This window comes from Acinonyx jubatus, chromosome A3 (genome assembly GCF_027475565.1).
Source record: "Acinonyx jubatus isolate Ajub_Pintada_27869175 chromosome A3, VMU_Ajub_asm_v1.0, whole genome shotgun sequence".
Classification (NCBI taxonomy): domain Eukaryota; kingdom Metazoa; phylum Chordata; class Mammalia; order Carnivora; family Felidae; genus Acinonyx; species Acinonyx jubatus.
The window spans coordinates 89928153-89950197 of NC_069388.1; the positions used below are offsets into that span (position 1 = coordinate 89928153).

Genomic DNA, 22045 nt, shown 5'->3' on the forward strand with positions numbered 1-22045 from the left:
AACACAGGGGGAAGTTCCAGGAGCATGACGAGTTCAACCCATCATGCGGTAACTGCCTATGACAAATACAGCCTCAGGTTTGGCTTACAAAGGCTGTTCATCACTTCATCCTTTCCTCCCCGTTCATCACCCGCTTACCGAGGACTGACCATCTACATGCAGACATTGCATCACATGCACCTTCATACCTGCCTTGCGCTTGCTCCCACTCTGCTCTCTAGGTTCCTTGCTCCTGGCCCCAGCTTCACCCCCTGACCATGGCCCCCTTTTGAGGGAGATGCCTCCCGATCTCCTTGTTCTTGAGTGGTTGGGGCTCTGATCATTCCTGGCATCTGCTTTGGTCTTGAGTAAAAGAGAATTCCCCTCCTACCAGCCTCTGGGCCTAAACAAACAATGAATAATGCTTTGAATAATGTCTGTTGCACTGGGGCCTCAACAAGAACAATGGGAACACAGATGAGGGAGTGCCTAGCTCCACCTGTGTGTTAGGGGAGCCCTGGGGAAAGAAAGCCTTCTGCGGAGGAGACAAACCTTCCCCAAGTGGAGCAGGGTAGAGGGTGAAAGTAACTCCAAGGAGAGGAGCAGTGGGAGCAAGGACTCAGAGGTGTGAAAGAGGATGCCAGATTAACAAGAACCCATATGCCACCAAGAAAAAGAAGTGGCCATGTTCATTCTGTGTCCTTTGCTCCCACCCACTCTTTCTGCCAGGGACTGTAAGTCAGAGTGATTTTCATGGCTGACTCATAGGCAAAGCTACCATTTGTCTAAAATTGAAATTTCATAAGGAACCCTGAAATATGGCAAGATCCACACCCAATTATACTCTCCTTGCCATCCTCTTCCAAAGTAGACACCATTCCCAAGAGGCAGCATAGCATTATGGGACAAGGATGAGTTGTAGAGTCCTAAGATCTGGGTTTGAATCCCAACTCCACTAATAATGAGCTGTGTGACACTGGACTGGTTACTTAACTTCTCTGGGCCACTTTCCTCATCTGTAAAAGGGGGGTAATAAATACTTACCAAATAGCCTGGTCAGGAGGATTAGAAATAACATATGCAAAGTATGTCACCCCCACCCACCCCAGATACTTTGAGTATAGCCCATGTTCAAAGATGGCAGCCAGTGTTATCCTGGATACTGGGATGTATCATCCCACCCTGGGAGGCCTCTGCTCCCTCGGGTGCCTGGCTCCTATTGAGTAAAGGTAAGGAAGGGGTGGTTTAGTCACTGGTGTGATATCCAGCACTCTGTGACTTCCATCTCTGAAAACAACAACAACAACAACAACAACAGAAACCACTGGGTTCCCCACTCTGCATCTGAATGGAGTCTACCCTTTGCTCTTGCAAGCTTAAAAAACTAATTGCCATGCATGAGCAAGCCCTTGGAATCTAAAGTCACTTCCTTAAGTCGGAGAGGTTGTACCTCTGCACCCTTTTCAAATGTGCTCCCAGAGGTCTGCTCTGAAGGTCAGGGCCACGGACTGTTCTAGATTTTAAAGCATGTTAGACACAGTTTTACTTTGAGGCAGAGCGACTTACAAGAGGGGTGCCTGCGAGAGATTAAAAGATTACACTTGTCGTCCCCTGCTTTCATGGGAAAAGTACCAACTTCTCTTTTGGCCTGTAGACTCAGACAAAACCAGCGTGGTGGCCTTCATGGGCTGTTGAGCAGAGGTGGAGGAGAGCAGCAGGGAAGAGATAGGGCATCCTGGACTCCCCTCACGAGTCACCGAGGGTAATTTTCTCAGAAGTCTAGATGGATGCCAGTAAGCCCTCTGTCCAGACAGGGGAGGTGATAGAGCTCGCTTTGTGTTTCCAGTTGAAAACAAAGGCTCGTTAGGATTCGCGGCAGCCTGTGCGGCCCTGGGGCTCCAGGGACCAGCTGGCACCTGGACGGCGGCTGTGAAAAAACACTGGAGGCAGAACTCAGCTGAGCTGCAACCTCGTGAGCTCAAGTGGGGGTCACCCCTAGCTGAGGTTACCGCTGAGGGAATGGGGTCATCCGCCCCGGAGAACCTGAGCGGCTGCGCGGGGACGCGGACAAAAGCCGCTTTGTGGAGGCGGCGAGTCCTTCAACGGCGCCACCGTGTGGCAGCGCCGGGAAGCGGCGGCGGCGGCGGGCGCCGCGGATTCTGAGGCCGACTCTCGCACGCCCTGACCTTCTCCCACCTTCTCTGACAGGTGAGGGGGCTGACCTCAAGGAGATGCCCGTTTTCTGCTCAGTAGGTGGAGGTTACTTGCCATGTGTTGGAAAACGAAAGAGATGTGCCCGCTTTTGCACAGCAAGTTTGTGGGCAGTCCTACCCACTTCCATACTCAGTTGAATTTAGTCCCAGCCGATAGCCTCACCTGAAAATTGATGACTCAAAGGCCATTAAAGTGAATGAATAAGGACTGCTTAGATGTTAGTTAGGCTGTCCCGTCCCCGGGTGGTTCCGGGTTCCTGATTCTCAGAACAGACATTTTGTGAGCGAGGGGGGCGAGAGCAGAGGAGCAGTGAACTGAGAGTGTCTGAACTTGACACTCCACCTGCCAGCGTTTTCAGCTACACTTGTAACAGAGCTGGCAGATGGGACTTTTCCTGTCGTAGTCTCACCGGGCGCCGCAGAGTTGGGTGTGAGCCAGCTCCGTGTGAGCCAGCTCCCCGTATCTACAATTCAGAGGACATCTCCTGGAGCAGGTTCTGTGATCCCCGAGCCCTGTCCCCTAACTGGGAACACAGAAGGGTCTGTGCAGTGCCTGGAGAGGAGGGGAGGAGCTGTGAAAAGATTTCTCTGGAGGGCACTGTAGCCAAGGGTGCATTTCCGTCTTCGAGGAGTGTTGGGGGGAGGCTTCCTCCCCTCCAGCCTGAGGAGGGGCCTTCCCGGACTGCAGCAGGACATCCCAGTGCGCTGTGTTCCCACAGGGGCAGGGGTGGGGGCTGCAGGGGTGGGGGCTGCAGGGGTGGGGGCTGCAGGGGTGGGGGCCGGGGCCGTGCAAGAGGTGCTCTGATTGCTGAGGCGTCCAGGGCAGCAGCACAGGACAGAAGAGGCTGCAAGTGACAGCTGCTGTCCCGGGACTCATCAGTGAGGATCTGCGAGGGCTTCCCAGACTTGGAAGAACCCGGCCAGGGAGGTTTTTAAACTCTGCCAGCGAGCAGAGTCTGGGAGGCCGAGGGGTCCCCAACAGTGAGATTCCATGCGCGGTGGGCCACCCACCAGCCAGGGGCGCAGGAGAACATCAAAAGAGACGGAACACACTGCCCACTTCACGGGGGCTGTGGTCCGAGGGAGATGCAGAGGGTCTTTGAAGAGTCCCTGCAGGTCCACAAGGGGGAAGATTCTGCTTCAGGTACCTGCCTCCTGAGGAGGATCCCTCAGACACAGTCCCACCACCAGAGACCCTAATTACCTCACCACCACCACCAACCCCCCCCCACCCCCGATTGCCAACCTTCATTAGCAAGTCGTGGGGACAGAAACCGAGAAAGTTAGAAGCTGACCACCTGCCTCTTAGACAGCAGGTTTTCACCAACCTCCTGCTATAGCTAGGAGGAGGGAGCAAGATTAAATGCTAATTTCTATCCTGATTTTTATTATTATTATTACACAAATCAGCCTTTCTAATTATTTGAGTGAGACTGTTCTCAACTGAAGTGATTGCAAGACTGTTATGGTCCGAGTGAGAGTGGAAAAGTCAAGGGTCCCAGGCAAATTTTAAAAGGTGGTAGAACAAAAATAAACATATATTTTGATTATGTCCCACTTGGGTTTGTTCAACATAGAAGTTGCAATATATGCAACAAATCATTACCGGGCACTCCATCTGCATCACTCCCTGCTGAGGAGCTACATCTTCTACCCTCCAGAGCCTGCTAGAGAAAGTTTAGTGCCTCCACTGTGACCCTTAGTGGGAACAGGAAGTAGCCCACACGCTGGGGATCACGGCAGACTGGGTGCTCTTGAGTTCAGAGATCTGAGGTGCTCCCTCTCTCTCTCTTCCTCTCTTCATTGAGGACTCCATGGTGACAGCCTGCCCCATGAGGCTCTGCCCAGCTCTTAGAGGACACCACTCTCCAGGGGCTGCCCCAAACCTGGTGATGCTCTTCAGGGCCTGGGGAGGAGGCTGAAGAGGCAGTTCTGGGCCTGAACTTCCCTGATTCTCCCTGTCACAGCGGTTCTCAGCTCTCTCTCTCTGCCCCATCGCCATCCCCAAACCATCTGCGAGGTACCAACTCTTCCCCCAATGACTCATATCCCACCTCTGCCCCTGAGCAGCCCCCCACCCAACATCCAGTCTTCTCAGGACTGCAACCTGCCTCCACAGTCATCTCCCTGTTGCTGTCGTGTTTCCAGGGACAGACCAATCAACAGTAACCATCGTCTGCAATCCCTTTCCCTTCCTCCTCACATCCTGTCCCTGCCTAGAAGTGGGACAGTGTTGTGATCCTCGTTTTACAGGTGACGGAGGCCCATCACGGTAGGCCGTGACGTGGGTACTGAGTAGCGGTGTCAGAACTAGAAGGGATGTCTCTGGTAGAGACTCTTGGGGGAAGTGACCTTTGAGCTGAAACGTAAAGAATGAATCGGAGTTAGCCAGATGAAGAGGAAGATGGGATTGGGAAGGCCATTTCAGGGTGGAGTATGCTTGCAGGCAAGGAACCAAGAAAGATCATGAGTGATCACATACTGTAATTTCTTCACTAAGTCCTTTGATGCCTCCTCACTGGGTGTGGCAGAAAGGCTGAGTCTGTCTCTGTAGAAAGCCCTGTTCACTCTCCAGCCTTGGCTGCACCTCCAGCACTCCGGGTGCCATGTACTTCTCTCTGTGTACTTCTCATGATTTCACCCTTGGTGCCTTTGCACAAGCATCTCCCCCTTGCTTCCTGGCAAGATTCTGCTCAAACGTCAGCTGCTCTGTAAAGCTCTTTGACCTCCATCGACACCGTTGTACTTGCTTCCCTCAGACCTACACACACGGCCCTCACATGCACATTTGTAGATTTGCCATTGGCCCAGGGACTGTGCAGAAGGTCTTCACAGGTAAGGTCTGTGTGTTTCCATATGTATCCCCAGTGCCTGCAATACATCTGGCACAAAGTTGGTAATCAAGCAACTGGGAGAGGGTGAAGAAAAGGGGAAGAGGGGGAAGAAGTAGCCAAGGTGTGTTGATTTCAAGGTCACACCATTGGGAGTCTTTAAAGTACTCATGTCTATGTTGGAGCTCAGAAAATCTTGTAAGGCTTCATTAGAATATAAGCACACCACACTTTTGTAGACACAAATTTCATTTTCAAAACAAGATAAAGTGACATCGGAATATTTTTGTTTCTTTTTTAAAACAGGGTTATATTCCATTTCAGGTTCTACTCCCATAACGAACTCATCCTCAGGAAGATCACCAGTCTGGTGCCTTCACACACACACCTGTTCCCAGGGGCCACTTCAGCCCGGCTCTGAGATTTCACTGCATACAACCCACGTCTACATTTAAGGTTTCAAAGGGTACTTCTGCTTATTTGTTCTTCTTGCAAAATACCCAGATGAGTTTTCAAAATCTCAGTTAAATCTAAGGCAAATAACTTATAAGAAAGGCAAGGGTGGGTCACTGAGTAATTATTACTTGATTTGTCCCCAGCTTGCTTGTATCTCGGCCCCATTCTCCAGCTCAGCTTGGCATAGCTTCTGAGTTGTTCAGTAAATGGCCCTAATGTCCACCAGCAGGGTAGCAGCCAAATGAATTGTGGTGCAACTATGAGATTTAACCCTCGGCAAACGTTAAGAATGTGTTGAATGTGCATGTGTGTTGACACAGGAGAATGTTTCTGACTTCTCGTTGGGTTGATATATACACTGTTCTTTATGCAGACAAAAAGGATCTGAAATATGTAAACCAAAATATTTATTATTTGTGTTTCTGTAATTTTCAGAATTTTAATAATGAACTCAAATTGTGAAAAAGTAATAATTTTAAAAATTTAAACTTAATGATCAAAGTAAAAAGATTAAATGTATATTATAGTTTATGCTGGGTCCCATGTGTCTTACAAGGTATTATATTACAGGGGAGATTTTACTCCCCAGGCCTTTCAGGAGGCCTATATTCCCCAGATGTTGTCATCTGGCAAGGTGCTACTCCTATTTCAAGACTGAGTTCAGTTGCTCCACTTCTGGGGACTCTTCCTGGGGACTGTATAAGACTCTTCCAGGTCTGTATAAGTGCCATTTCTGACCATTCCCCCAGGCCACTGGGCCAGCTCTTACCCCAGCAACCATTAAATGTAATGGTTTTCTCATAGCACTCCCTGAGCCCTTGTGAGGGGATTATTCAGCTCCTTGTCCCTGGGTCTACTTGGCACAGTGAATAATGGATGACCCAGGGGCACCTGGGTGGCTCAGTCAGTTAAGCACCCAACTCTTGATTTTGGCTCAGGTCATGATCCCAGGGTTGTGGGACTGAGCCCTGTCTCAGACTCTGTGCTGAGCATGGAGCCTGGTTGAGATTCTCTCCCCACCCCCCTTCTCTCTCAAAAAAAAAAAAAAAAAATAGCAGACAACCCAATACATTATTGATGTGTGATGTTGAGCATGTCATTGGTTTTCTATAAATCTCAGTGTCCTCATCATTAAAATGGGGATCAATGTGCCCATCGCACATTGGTAAGGATTAAAGCAATGCTTTGTGCACTGAAAAGCATGGCAGAGCTCAGTGGGCCTCACAAGGAGGGCATACTTGACAATCAGAACCCGGAGTCCACACCACAACCCATGCTGCGGGCTGTTGGCTAATGAGACAGTTCCATTAAAAAATCACTTTCTGCAAGCAGTGAAGGGGAGTTTGTCTATGTATTTTTGTTTTGTTGTGTTAAGTGAGAATATGGTGGTCCTGTAGCCTCCAGCCCTCTTGCAAGCTCTCCACCAGAGGGCAGTCTAAACAGAGCCAAACGCAGGCCTTCCAGAGCCTGGAAGGACATGGTTTGCAGAACCAGGATCTTCCTATAGCTAGAGTATGGTTTTGAGCAACACAACTATTTTTTTTTTTGTTATTTTGAATGGAAAGTCTTCTAACCTGTGTCACAACTCAACACAACACTGTAAGCAGACTTTTATAACCATTTCATGTCATTATGCTTGCTATGTTTTCTTTTAGGTATTAACATCATGTACAAATAGTAATGATAGTTAACACTGATTTGGGCCTTACTGTGTTGCCGACACCATTCTGAATATTGTGCATGTATTTGTTCATCACGTCTTCAGAGCAATTATAGGAGATGGGTGCTATTACTATCCCCATTTTCCATATGAGGAAACTGAGACCCAAAGTCACAAGGCACAGCATATGAACCCTAGTACTGTGGCTCTGGAGCCCACATGCTGGGCACTATACTACAGCTGTCCAGCAACACTCCACAAAAGGCACAGGATGGAGAGAAGAGCTGGGTGTGGACTGTGCATCCGTTTCTTATTTCATTATGAAATGAACACATACGTAGTTTTTTTAAAAACTCATTTTTTAAGTTTTAATTTTTAATGTTTATTTTTGAGAGAGAGACAGAGACAGAATGTGAATGGGGGAGGAGCAGAGAGAGAGAGGGAGACACAGAATGGGAAAAGATGTTTGCAAATGACGTATCAGTTAAAGGGTTAGTATCCAAAATCTATAAAGAACTTATCAAACTCAACACCCAATGAACAAATAATCCAGTGAAGAAATGGGCAGAAGCCATGAATAGACACTTTTCCAAAGAAGACATCCAGATGGCTAACAGACATATGAAAAATGCTCAACATCGCTCATCATCAGGGAAATACAAATCAAAGCCACAATGAGATGCCACATCATAGCTGTCAGAATGGCTAAAATGAACAATCAGGAGACAACAGATGTTGGCGGGAATGTGGAGAAAGGGAAGCACTTTCGCACTGCTGGTGAGAGTGCAAACTGGTGCAGCCACTCTGGAGAATAGTATAGAGGTTCCCCACAAAATTAAAAATAGAGCTACCCCACAAATCAGCAATTGTACTACTAGGTATTTATCCAAAGGAAACAAAAATGCTGATTCGAAGGGGCACATACACCCCAATGTTTATAGCAGCACTATCAACAATAGCCGAATTATGGAAAGAGCCCAAATGTCCATTGACTGATGAACAGATAAAGAAGATGTAATATATATACAATGGAATATTGCTTGGCAATCAAAAAGAATGAAATCTTGCCATTTGCAACAACATGCTAAGCAAAATAACTCAGAGAAAGATAAAAATCATATGATTTCACTTATATTTGGAATTTAAGAAACAAAACAGATGAACATGGGTGAAGGGAAGGAAAAATAAGATAAAAACAGAGAAGGAGGCAAACCATAAGGGACTCTTAAATATGGAGAACAAACAGGGTTGCTGGAAAAGTGTTGGGTGGGGGGGGGATGGGCTAAATGCGTGGTGGGCATTAAGGAGGGCACTTGTTGGGACGAGCACTCGGTGTGGTATGTAAGTGATAAATCACTAAATTCTACTCTAAAGGAGGAGGACGAGGAGGAGGAGGAGGAGGAGGAGGAGGAGGAGGAGGAAGTAATGGGAAGGAAAACAGTATCCTTGCCTTCAGGGATTCACAATGGTATAATTAGATTATGAACTCTAAAAACTTTAATTTAGTCTTGGGTAAAATGATGAGATGACAGAGATTTCACTAATATTCTACTAGAGGGCTTGCGCAGGTATAACCATGTTGACAACTACTTTGAGAATTCCTAGTTCTGTTCTAGCTATTGCCCTTCTCAGTAAAGACAGATAGTGCAGGTTAGGGAATATCATGTTCTGAGGACTAGAGGGGCAGAATGAACAGAATACATAGGCCAAATAAGATGAGGTCTTCCTTAAGTTTGAATGGATGCAGGTGTTTCTTACTATCCTAAATTATGATTTCTCTCTTTAATGTTTATGTGCAAGAATCAAGAAGCTTCATGATTTGGCACATTTATTAATTTGCTATAAAATACTTATTTTTCACAACAACTGCGTGTGTGACATTCAACGTTATCTTTGGGCTCTTAACCCATGGGATGGCAATCTATAGCCCATGGGCCAAATCTGGCCTGCCTTCTATTTTGTTTTTAATTTTTTTAATGTATATTTATTTATTTTGAGAGAGAGAGATCAATTGCTTGAGCAGGTGAGGGGCAGAGAAAGAGAGGGAGACAGATAATCCCAAGCAGGCTCCACACTGTCAGAGCCCACACAGGACTGGATCCCACAAACCATCATGACCTGAGCTGAAATCAAGAGTCAGACACTTAAATGACTGAGCCACCCATGTGCCCCTCCTGCCCCTGTTTTCACATGGTCCATGTGTGTTAACCATGTCTTTTATTTTCTGTATTCTGATGCTCTGACACCTGGACCCTGGCCTTCCCTGAATTAGTCAATTCTTAAAGACATATGAGCACACTGTTCAAATACAAACCAACCAGTCTAGAGCCCACACACCCAACCATCCCCTTTATTGGGCTCTCACACTCCAGGCCACTATCCACCTGCCCTAATCCCCCCAGGGCCAGGTACTAGATAACCAGGGACAGACCCTGTGCCCCAGAGCCTGCTGAAATTATTCAAACTAGCCAATCCTAAGCACGCTTACCCTGACTCACTCATTCCTTCCCATAGAAACCAGAAAAAAGGGATTTTGCCTGCAATTTCTCCCTGTTCTCTGGAGTGACCCTAGTGCTTCCTGTGTGCTCTCCCCTCCCCCCATCCCTTGACATGATGGACCCTTTCCTCTTGGGAACTGTGAGTAACAAACTGTCTTTTTAGTGGCAGTCATCTGATGTGTAGACCTTACTAGACCTCATATTTTCTATTAACTGGTATATTTTAGGAGCGCCTGGGTGGCTTAGTGGGTAAATCATCTGACTGTTAGTTTCGGTTCAGGTCATGATCTCATGGTTCATGAGTTCGAGCCCCACATTGGGCTCTGTGCTGACAGTGAGGAGCCTGGTCAGGATTCTCTGTCTCCCTCTCTCTCTTCCCCTTCCCCACTCACACTCTCTCTCACTCAAAAATAAATAAATAAACATTTTACTTAAAAGAAATGGTATATTTTAAAACATGATTAGCTAAGAATGGCTTTCACATTCTTAAATAATTGGAAAAATCAAAAGAAGAAGAATATTTCATGACACCTGAATATATACGAAATTCAAATTTTATTGGAATCCAGTTACATTCGTTCATTTACATATTGTCTGTGACTCCTTTGGCCTTACCATGGCAGAGTTGAGTAGTTATGACAGACACCTTATAGCCCACAAAATCTAAAATATTTACCATCTTCACAGACATAGTTTGTTGCCTCCATCAAAACCCTTGGTTCTTTTATTTGCTCATTTAAGCTATGAACTTGTATCAGTTGGCCCATTGCTCTCTGTATGGTGCAGATCCCGTCATAGTTTGAAAGATTCAGAATCTCCGGATATAGTTTTCTTCCTAGGGTCTACGCCAACTCTCTGAGCCTCCATTTATTTGTTTGTTTGTTTGTTTGTTTGGTATTTTACTTATCCTCAATAAGAACATTTTATTGTGACTCAGGACAACCAAATAGATTACAGAAACAAATTTCATGAGACGTTATTCATCCTCATAATGTCTGGATCACTTTGATGGTTTCTGTTCTCTTCTCCATTTTTAAAATATACTGCTCACAATCTACTGCTTTCAAAACCCACTTGTGAGTCAAATTTTAATTAACATCATGAATCTAACAGAGTCAAATCCAAACAGCACAAAGTGTTTCTCTTACACACACTCTGTGGAGGAGACAAAAATAGAAACATATAATAGCAATAAAGCACAAAAAACATAAAACAAGTTTAAAAGAATGCTCTAGAAGCAAAGAGAAGAAAGAGATAATTTTCTTTTTTCGTAGAGCTGTTGGACAGGGTTTCATAGAGCAAGTAAGATTTGAATTTAGTCTGGAAGGATGGTCAGAAAATCCCTAGTAGAGAAGAAAGAGAAAGGGAGGATTCATGCCCTATGAGAAAGGCATGCTCTATAACAGCACCTCCAGGAGGCCAAGGATGTCTTATTCCACCATTCATTTCCAGTTCCTAGCATGTTTGACACCCAGTAAGTGCTCACTAAATGTTTGTTGTGGGTCCACATAGTAATTCCCCTAGGACCTACTCAGTCCCCATACTATCTGCTTTTAAATTCTGTAAATTTGAGGGACACCCAGGTGACGCAGTCAGTTAAGCATCCGACTTTTGGTTTTGGCTCAGGTCACGATCTCACGGTTCCATGAGTTGGAGTCCTGCAACAGGCTCTACACTGGCAGATTGGAACCTGCTTGGGATTCTCGCTCTCTATCCTCCACTCACACTGTCTCTGTCTCTCTCAAAATAAATAAACAAACTTAAAAAAAAAAAAGAAAGAAATTTTGTATGGGACGCCTGGGTGGCTTAGTTGGTTAAGTGTCCAACTTCAGCTCAGGTCATGATCTCCTGATTTATGAGTTTGAGCCCCACATTTGGTTCTCTGCTGAACAGCTCAGAGCTTGGAGACTGTTTCTGGATTCTGTGTCTCCCTCTCTCTCTGCCCCTTCCCTACTTGCACTGTCTCTCTGTCTCTCTCTCTCAAAAATATATAAACATTAAAAAAAAAGAAAGAAATTTTGTAAACTTGAGTTTTTATGTCCTATTTTTTTTCTTTTTTTTACCACATTTCTATCATGTTCATTTAAAAAAATTTTTTTATTTAATGTTTATTTATTTTTGAGAGACAGAGCATGTGTGGAGGAGGGGCAGGGAGAAAGAGAGATACAGGATCTGAAGTAGGTTCCAGGCTCCAAGCTGTCAGTACAGAGTCTGATGCAGGGCTTAAACCCATAAACTGTGAGGTCATGACCTGAGCCATAGTTGGTCGCTTAACTGACTGAGCCACCCAGGTGCCTCTAAATTCTTGAACTAACTTTTGTTGAGGGCATACTGTGAGTAATGTTTGAAATAAAGATCCCAAGTTGGTTTCTACTACTCTGTCTGCCAGGTTTAGTTCTTAAGAAGTTTGTCAAGGGGTACCTGGGTGGCTCAGTCTGTTAAGGGTTTGACTCTTGATTTCATCTCAGGTCATGATTTCATGTTTTGTGAGTTCAAGTCCCACGTCCAGCTCTGTGATAACAGTGCAGAGCCTGGCTGGGATTCTCTCCTTCTCTCTCTCTGCCCACCCCACCCCCCACCCCCCGCTGCCGAACTTAAAAAATACTACTAAAAAAAAAAGAAATTTGTCAAATCCATACTGGATGTCTGTCTTTCCACCTGGAACCCCTTTGTCTAGCCTACCATTTTAAACAGCCTCAGCAGAGCCCCAATACTATAAGCTTAAGACCTAAAGAGGCCAGAGGGTACTGCCTGCCCCACACTTTCTTTCTCTGAGCCCACCTTGTGTTACAGCAAATACTCGGCACCCAGGAAAAGACAAGCGACATGCACTCAGGGAATCAGAGAAGACTGTTTATTGTGCACTTGTGCTGGCCCAGCAGAGTCACCTCCAAAGTCTGAGCCCTGAAACTTGACATCGGCCTCCTTTTATGGCTGGGATGGTAGGGGGTTGAGAGACAAAAGAAAGGGGGGAGGGGACACTTATCAATGGTACTTGGGCAGTTGGTGGACATAGGAGGCAAACAAGATTACAGAAGCCAAAAGTATGCAGGAGGAGTATCCAGCCTTGGACATCTGGCTGGCCCCTTTTATCTTGTTTTTACTAGATTTTCTTCTCATTTCCCCCTCTTAATTCTCAAGCTGCTGTGGCAGACTTACAGAAAATCAGTTTGTGGGGGCCAGGGAACCCTTTGCTGCCATGGGAGGAGGGGCAAAGACCATTCTGGATTCTTCCTGCTGGACAGGGACGCTGAAGGGAGGGGTGAGGCAGTTAGGGTTCTTCATCATCCAAAGGAGAGTAGCAACAGCTAGGATGGTCCAACTGGAGCATCATCTGGAGTTTTATAACTTCTAGATGAGAAGAAACAAGCCTGGTTAGCATATTAAGAATATAAGGACCACACAGGAGGGCTCTGAAAAGCATTAGGGGAGGACAGCTAAAGGGAGGAGCCAAGATGCCCAATTCCATAAGTTGCTCCAAGAGTTCCATGACTCTGCTAATTCCTGTCTTTGTTGATTCACTCCCTTAACTGCTGGACCATTTTCGGACTATCCCCAATTGGTTGACATAGAAGCAACATTCTTCACGTAGGAAAAGACATAGTCCTCCCCTTTCGGCAGTTAGCAGGTCCAGCCCTACAGCAAAGAGTATAGCAACAAGTATGGAAAGAGAAGTAGGTAGGGGATGACAAGGAAATCTGAGAAAGAACGATTTGTTGTAGTTCATTTAAGTTGCTTGATTTTCCTCAAGCTTCTGGTTACACAGAGTTCTCAGGTGTTGGCTGCAGGCCACTTATCGTCTGCTATCTTCTTAAGGGGGGTCTGGAGAGGATTATCCTGGTTAGCAGTTACTTTCCATTTCGAGTGGTTGTCAGGTGACAGGTGGTCTGCCTTTACTCGGGAATGGTGGATCCAGGTGGTTAGTCCTGCAACCTTGAGAACTGTGGGCGTGGTTAGCACAATTAAATAAGGACCCTTCAAGGTAGGTGTAAGTGGGTTCCTTCTTCCAATCTTTTATCCAAACCTGATCCCCAGGTTTGTGGAGGTGTACAGTTATTCCTAGGGAAATAGGTATTCTGTCACTCATCTATGTGTCTCAAATATAGTTTTCTCTAGTCCTTGTAGTTGTTTTTGTATTTCTAAATTCCATAGCTCTGTCAGGTCCCCCTTGAATTTGGCTAGTGGAAGGGTCTTCCATATAGGATCTCAAATGGGAAGAATCCCATTTTTGCCCAGCGTGTAGAACATATTCAGAGAAGAGTTAGTATATCTGGCCAGGGCAAGTTAGTTTCCTGACATAGTTTTGCCATGGCTGATTTAAGGGTCCGGTTCATACATTCCACTTTCCCTGAACTCTGGGGCTGGTAGCTGCATGTAAGTTCCATTGGATACCTAGGGCTTGGCTACTTGCTGCACCACCTCGGCCACGAAATCTGGGCCGTTGTCTGAGCCTATGGTTAACGGCATACCATGTCTGGGAATGATATCCCTTGGCAGGGCCTTGGTTATTTCTCTTGCCTTTTCTGTGTATGTGGGATAGGCTTCAACCCAGCCCCAAAACATGCAGATGAATACCAAAAGATATTTGTATCCTTTACTGGGTCTTATTTCGGTAAAGCCTACCTCTAAATCTTCGCAGTGTGCCTGACCACAGCATTGGATTTCCATGGGCCCAGTGGGGACTTGTTTGGCATTATTTTGAGCACAGAGGAGGCAGCATTGAAAGACTAAGGCACAGAGGGACAGGAGTTGAGCAATTACATAGTAACAACTCAATAAGGTTTCAAGGGCAGTTATTCCTAAGTGGGTGAGCTCCTGCTGTTGGAGAACCACCTGATGGGCTAGCTGCTCCAGTATGTATAGACTCTCTGGTCTGGAAGTACTCACCATCTGTCTTTTGTCTGTCCTCCTTTTTCCTATTGTGCCCATTTTGTTTCATGGATTGTGTACCTTGGGGAAGTTGGCAGTTCTGAGGCCAGCATGATTGTTGAGGTTGTTGTTTGTTTTCCCACTGCTTGTTTAGCTGTGGTGTCGGTTCATCGGTTACCTTCTGACACTGAGTCCTTTCCTCCTTGGTGTCCCTTGCAGTGGATGGCTGCCACCTCCCTCGGTTCCCAGACTGCCCTTAATAGGGCATTTAGGATTTCTTCCCAATTTTTGATCTCTCTTCCTCCTGCAGTCAAAAGTCCTCTCTCCTTGTATAGAGCCCCATGTACATCTACAGTGGCCAAGGCATAGTGCGAGTCAGTGTATGTGTTGGCCCGTTTGTCTTTACTGAGTTCTAGTGCTCTTCTTAGGGCCCACAGTTCTGCTCTTTGGGCTGACCATCCTTGTAGAAGGGCTGCTTTCATGACCTCAAAATCAGAGACTTCTGCATAACCAGTGTATCTTTTGCCTTTGTTCATGAAGCTGCTGCTGTGGGTGTACTGGACGAGGTCAGGATTTTGTAAGGGCCTGTCTGATAGGTTGGATCAGCTAGAATAGACTTCATCAAGTACTGGTAGACAATCATGTTCTGGGGGCCCCCGCCACTGCAGACTAGAAAGTGGCAGAGTTTAGAGTTTTTACAGCTTCCAATCTTAGTCGTCGGTTCTCACATAGCTGTCCCTGATAATGTATCACCGGAGCATGCATTAGCCAGTGTCGCCCTCTGGCATCCATCAAGGTAACAACAGAAATGGGGAACCTTAACATTTAGGTTTTGCCCCAACATGAGTTTGTCTGCTTCCTTGATTAAAAGTGTGGTGGCTGCCAGTGACCCTCAGATAGGGTGACCATCCCGCTACAACTGAGTCAGTCTGCTTTGAAAGGTATGCCACTAGTCTTCACCAAGCTCCAAATTCCTGGGTGAGAACCCCCAGAGTCACCCCATCCTTCTCATGTACAAACAGGTTGAAATCTCGTGATACATCTGGGAGTCCCAAGGCTGGTGTCTCTGAGAGTTTTGTTTTTATAGTTTTGAATGCCTTTTCTTGATTAGGGCCCCATAAAAGGAGTGCTCTCTCCTCCCCCAAAAAAGCGGTGCTCTCTCCTCCCCCTTAGTGCCTCATATAGAGGTCTGGCCAACTCCAAGAACCCTGGGATCCATATTCAACAGAATCCTGCTGCTCCCAGGAACTCTCAGACCTGCTGGCAGATAGTGGGAGCTGGAATGGCACAGACTGCCTGTTTCCTTTCAATTCCCAGCAACTGTTTGCCTTGGGTAAATTTTAAAGCCCAAATATTTAACTTCCTGCTGGCAAACCTGTGCCTTTTTCTTTGATACCCGGTATCCTGCCTTGCTAGTAGCCTGAGTAGGGCCCTGGTTCACTCCCAGCACTGGGTCTGTGTGGGACTGACTAGCAGAAGATCGTCCACATACTGAAGGAGGACACATCCTAGGTCCCGTCCCAGAAACCTGGCTAAATCAGATGCCAGCGCCCCACTGAATAAGGTTGGTGAATTTTTGAATCCTTGTGGCAGTCTAGTCCAAGTGAACTGTTCCTTTGCCCTGTGGTAGGGTTTTCCCATTCAAAAGCAAATAGGAGTTGGCTATTAGGTGCTAGCTGGAGACAGAAGAAGGCATCTTTTAAATCTAGAAATGTGAACCATCTTGCTTCCAAGGGTATGAGTTCTAGTAGAGTGTATGGGTTAGACAGTGCTGAATGCAATGTGATGAATGCTTCATTAATGGTTCTTAGGTCCTGTACAGCGTGGTGACCATTTGTCCCAGGCTTTTTCATGGGTAGCAGAGGAGTATTCCATGGAGACTGGCATCATTTTAGAAGTCCCCATTTGAGTAGCCTGTCCAAGTGTGTCTGGATCCCTAGGTGTGCCTCCCATGGGACCATATGTTGGCATATTTTGACAGGTTGGGATCCAGGATTTAGGTCAATTAATATCGGGGGGTGTTTTTTTTGCCAGACTAGGGGGGTTTCCTTCCACCCAAACTGAAGGGAATTCAGCTTCTAGCTTGGAGGCGGGGGGCTTGCAAGTAAAATCAGTCTCCTGGGGTAATATGTAGAATGAGAAGAGGAAAAGAAAGAGACCAAAGACACAGCTGAAGGAGGACAGGGCGTGGTAGAGCAGAAATGTGATGCCTGCTGTATTTGAGGCCCTTGGAGGAGCATATTCCTACACCAGGAGGGTATAAAAGTCCCCTCAGGAGATAGGTCTTGCTTCCAGATTTGTCTCAGTTCCCCCCTGATAGTTCCTATGGTTCCACTTTGCTCCCTCGATATCCCTGGGTCTTTGGTCAGCACTAAAACACCTTTCCAGCACCATCTGTGGGAGGAGAGATTGTCCTTACAATCAGAGGGGCCCACATGTCATGCATGCATCTATGGATGCTAAAAGCCATAGAGTACTGGGAAATTGTACACAACTGCACACCTGTCCTTCTCAAAATGCCAATAGCCCTTTCTCCTTTGAAAAACTTTGGAAGAGAGATCAGTAAGGAAGTGATTGCAGATCTACTGAAGAAATGATGTAGACCTAAGCCAGAGCAGTGGCTAAAGGATCCAGAGGAGAGGATGGGTGTGAGGAACATTTATGAAGTAAAACTAATAAGACAGGTCTTGGTTGGTAGATCCAGGGTAGGCCAGAGGGAGGAGTGAGTGAGGATCCTAACATTGTGGTTTGGGCAGCTGAATGGCTGAGTATTTCATCCATCAAGATAGAAATACAGGAGCGTATCTGGATAGGTAGGAAATGATTAATTTAATTTGGAACATGGCAAATTTGAGATCCCCCTGGGAGATTGTGTGGAGATGACCAGCAAGCCAGCGGACTCTGGACATATAAGAAACATATGAGAAGAATTCCACACAAGGGACTAAGAGGGAACAGCCACGTTTGGGAACCACTCATGGCCTACATGGACTGGTAGCATCTGTGGGAAACAATCTACTAACACACACACAGACCACTGGTCATTCTAGGTCGGCCATGCTTCCCCATTGAAGCCTGTCTGTGGCCTTGATGATCCACCTGCACAGATAGTCTGTGGCTGGTAGTCCTGGCTCCACCAGAAACAGCACACTCTCCCTGATATGAGCTGGACCAAACCTTGGCAAGTGCAAACTTAACAACACTGGAATTTTCATAGCTTCTCTCTCTCCTGGGAGAAACAGCAAGGCAGAGAAAGATAATAAAACCAATCAATCATCAAGTTCTATCCCATGTGTTAGAACACAGTGGCTGGGGAGAGGCATTTAAACCACAAACCCTTCTCACTTATCTCTATCTGGGAGATAAATCTGATGCAGATTATAATTTTTGTCAATGTCTCATAACGTCCTTAGCAAACACAGCTTCAAACTCCCCCTACCTACAGATTGCTGCATATAACTCCTCCTACAAAAACAAAAAACAAAAAACCTGGGACTACCACTAATCCTATCACTGCTGCTTCATGGACCTCACATTCTTATCCTTAATCCTTTCTGGGATGTGTCAGCAATGTTCAGTCCAAGGAGGAAGGATTCTCAGAACATGGCTCCCAGTGGAAAAGGACTGGACTGGAGCTGGCTGTTAGGCCATGATTCGTAGATTAGAATTATGCCTGCCTCTGAGTTCTGCAACAATACTCTCGATATTCTTCAGGAGGATAATTTCTTTGCTCATTTCTTTTGTTTCTTTCACTTGTTCTTCTTATTGAGGGTCTCCTTTCTGCTGGTTTTGGAACACCCTAACTTTTCTCTCTACGTGTCCCTTGTTCATTAGCCTCTGTCTTACGTGGGGGAGTTTATACTGGATCCCAAGACTCATCTTCTTTCTCCCATTGCAGTAACTCTTCTCTCTCAGACCTCAAATCAGGCTGGAGATCGGGGATGTAAGACCCTGCTTTGCTGGGCCATGTAAGGAGGGCTCTCCAAAGGGATGGCACTTGCGCTGGAGAACATTGGACCACTTCTTGCACTCACAGCTTGTATTTATTTCAAAATATCTTTGCTTAGTTTTTTAAAATGCAGCTCTCTCCGCACCTGCAGCAAATTCTCCTGGGATACCTGTTAAACTCCCCAGACCATTCAATCAGACCTCTGAGGGTGGGGCTTAGAAATAAATCTCCAGGTTAACCAAATATCCAAGCTGCTTCTTAAGAATACAAGACTTGAGAATCACTATTATAGGCTGAGAATTTTGATAATAACCATCCATGCTTATTTAACACAGCCTCAAATTATCTGAGTAGGGTTTTTCTTTTATTTTCTTTCTTTTTAACCAACAAATGCATTTCTTTGAATATAATCTCAGCCAGATGCTTAAGACATGCAGTGGACCAGGTCACTGGTTGCAGTTGGGAAGGGGTAAGGATTGGTGTTCTACCCTCAGACTCCATGTTCACCAAATTTTCTCTCTTCCCTGCTCTGAAAAGCACCGATTTAGGGATTTGATAGACCTGGCTTGAATCAGTCATTTAGCTGAGTGAAAGTAGCTTTGAACATGTTATTAAGCTCAGTGTTGTTTGCATATACCAGGATCAATAATACCTAGCACACAGTTTCTGCAAGCGTGGTCTTGACCTGAAGACACCCCCTTGGTTGGCTGATGCCAACGCTCCTCAGAGGAAAGGCCTGGGAATAGGATTAATTGATTACTATTTAGTTAGATTTCTGCCACTTTGAAGATGTACTCACTACAAAATACCATTCCACAATCAGCAACCCCTCACATCTTCTTTGATAAATTAATCAAAGGAATATTAGTGCTAGAGGCTAAATCTAGTGACTTGTAAATGACTACAAAGCGGTATTTTGCTAATGTGGAGCTAAGAGATTAAAATTTCTTTAAGAGGGGTGCCTGGATGGCTTAGTTGGTTAAGCATCTGACTTCAGCTCAGGTCATGATCTCATGGTTCGTGAGTTCGAGTCCCACATGGGGTGAGCACTAGCCCCACTTTAGGTGAGCTCTAGCCATGCCTTGCATGAGCCCTGCTTCTCTCTCTCCCTCTCACTCTCTCCCTCATCTCTCTCTCAGAAAAAAAAAGGAAAAGAAAAGGAAAGACAAAACTAATCAATAGAATCCAAGAAGGTTTTTTCTTGAAAAAAAAAAAAAACAGGGGAGCTTGGGTGCTCAGTAGGTTAAGCATCCGATTCTTGATTTCAGTTCAGGTCATGACCTCATGTTTTGTGGGTTCAAGCCCCACATCAGGCTCTGCATGGACACTGCAGAGCCTGCTTGGGATTCTCTCTCTCTCCCTCTCTCTGTGCCCCTCTCCTGATTGTGCCCTTGCTCTCTCAAAAATAAATAAAACTTTTTTAAAGTTTTAAAAAACACACAAAAAACCCAGCTTGTTTCAAAGTGTTAGTGTTTGCTAGGAAAGCATGTTGCAAAGGTGGGGGACAGTGACATGACCACCCCATGAGGGATTATTTCTGATGGGTGCTACTGGAGAGGTGTTTGTGGGCCCACACCTCACTGGGTACCAGGACAATGAGCTGTTGCACTGAGAGTGCACAGCTGGGCTGGCCTGTGTGGCCAGTCTCTTCTTACCTTGGGAAAGTGAGAGGGAGATAGCACAACCTAAGTCAAGGTCTTTGCAGATCTTGTCTTGGTTCATTTACTTAGTTGTTCATTCTGGATGACTTTCTTCCTTCATAAACATTGTCGACAGAGATGTTGATGTTTTCTTGTATACTTTCTGCTCAATTCATTTTCTGGGGTATTTTTAACATCACAAATGCATCTTTGCTGATAATATCAAGGCATATAAATACAGTAGCTTCTTCTTAAGGATTCTACACAGATCAAGCAACCATTTTTCCTGCACCTTTAATTTAATTTAATTTATTTTTTTAATATGCAATTTATTGTTAAATTGGTTTCCATACAACACCCAGTGCTCATCCCAACAGGTGCCCTACTCAATGCCCATCACCCACCCTCCCCACCCTTTCACCCCCCCCCCCCCCCCATCAACCCTCAGTTTTTTCTCAGTTTTTAAGAGTCTCTTATGCTTTGGCTCTCTCCCTCTCTAACTTTTTTTTTCCTTCCCCTCCCCCATGGTCTTCTGTCAAGTTTCTCAGGATCCACATAAGAGTGAAAACATATGGTATCTGTCTTTCTCTGTGTGACTTATTTCACTTAGCATCACACTCTCCAGTTCCATCCACGTTGCTACAAAAGGCCATATTTCATTCTTTCTCATTGCCAAGTAGTATTCCATTGTGTATATAAAATACAATTTCTTTATCCATTCATCAGTTGATGGACATTTAGGCTCTTTCCATAATTGGCTATTGTTGAAAGTGCTGCTATAAACATTGGGGCACCAGTGCCCCTATGCATCAGCACTCCTGTATCCCTTGGGTAAATTCCTAGCAGTGCTATTGCTGGGTCATAGGGTAGATCTATTTTTAATTTCTTGAGGAACCTCCACACTGTTTTCCAGAGTGGCTGCACCAGTTTGCATTCCCACCAACAGTGCAGGAGGGTTCCCGTTTCTCCACATCCTCGCCAGCATCTATAGTCTCCTGATTTGTTCATTTTAGCCACTCTGACTGGTGTGAGGTGGTATCTGAGTTTGGTTTTGATTTGTATTTCCCTGATGAGGAGCGATGTTGAGCATCTTTTCATGTGCCTGTTGGCAATCTGGATGTCTTCTTTTTTTTTTTTTTTAATGTTTATTTATTTTTGAGACAGAGAGAGATAGAGCATGGGTCAGAGAGAGAGGGAGACACAGAATCTGAAACAGGCTCCAGGCTCTGAGCTGTCAGCACAGAGCCTGATGCGGGGCTCAAACCCACGAACTGCGAGATCGTGACCTGAGCTGAAGTCGGACGCTTAGCTGACTGAGCCACCCAGGCGCCCCATGGATGTCTTCTTTACAGAAGTATCTATTCATGTCTTCTTCCCATTTCTTCACTGGATTACTTGTGTTTCAGGTGAGTTCTTTATAGATTTTGGATACGAGCCCTTTGTCTGATATGTTATTTGCAAATATCTTTTCCCATTCCGTTGGTTGCCTTTTAGTTTTGTTGATTGCTTCCTTTGCAGTACAGAAGCTTTTTATCTTCATGAGGTCCCAATAGTTCATGTTTGCTTTTAATTCCCTTGCCTTTGGGGAAGTGTCAAGTAAGAAATTGCTGTGGCTGAGGTCAGAGAGGTTTTTTCCTGCTTTCTGCTGTAGGGTTTTGATGGTTTCCTGTCTCACATTCAGGTCCTTTGTCCATTTTGAGTTTGTTTTTGTGAATGGTGTAAGAAAGTGGTCTAGTTTCATTCTTCTGTATGTTGCTGTCCAGTTCTCCCAGCACCATTTGTTAAAGAGACTGTCTTTTTTCCATTGGATATCCTTTCCTGCTTGTCAAAGATTAGTTGGCCATACATTTGTGGGGCCAATTCTGGAATCTCTATTCTATTCCATTGGTCTATGTGTCTGTTTTTGTGCCAATAAACCATGCTGTCTTGATGATTACAGCTTTGTAATAG

The 22045-nt window shown here is 45.5% G+C and overlaps 1 long non-coding RNA gene across 2 annotated transcripts in view; it reads left to right on the forward strand.

The window, feature by feature from the left end:
* The first annotated feature begins 1459 nt into the window (after positions 1–1459).
* LOC106973018 (uncharacterized) overlaps positions 1460–22045 on the forward strand; it is a 31405-nt gene continuing 10819 nt past the window's right edge. Inside the window, exons 1-4 of one of the 2 annotated variants that reach the window (XR_003424692.2) lie at positions 1460–2187; positions 4001–4464; positions 5348–5489; positions 9654–9776. This is a non-coding gene — a long non-coding RNA (uncharacterized LOC106973018). The remainder of the gene's footprint in view (positions 2188–4000; positions 4465–5347; positions 5490–9653; positions 9777–22045) is intronic. The other variant, XR_003424691.2, reaches the window with a different exon arrangement.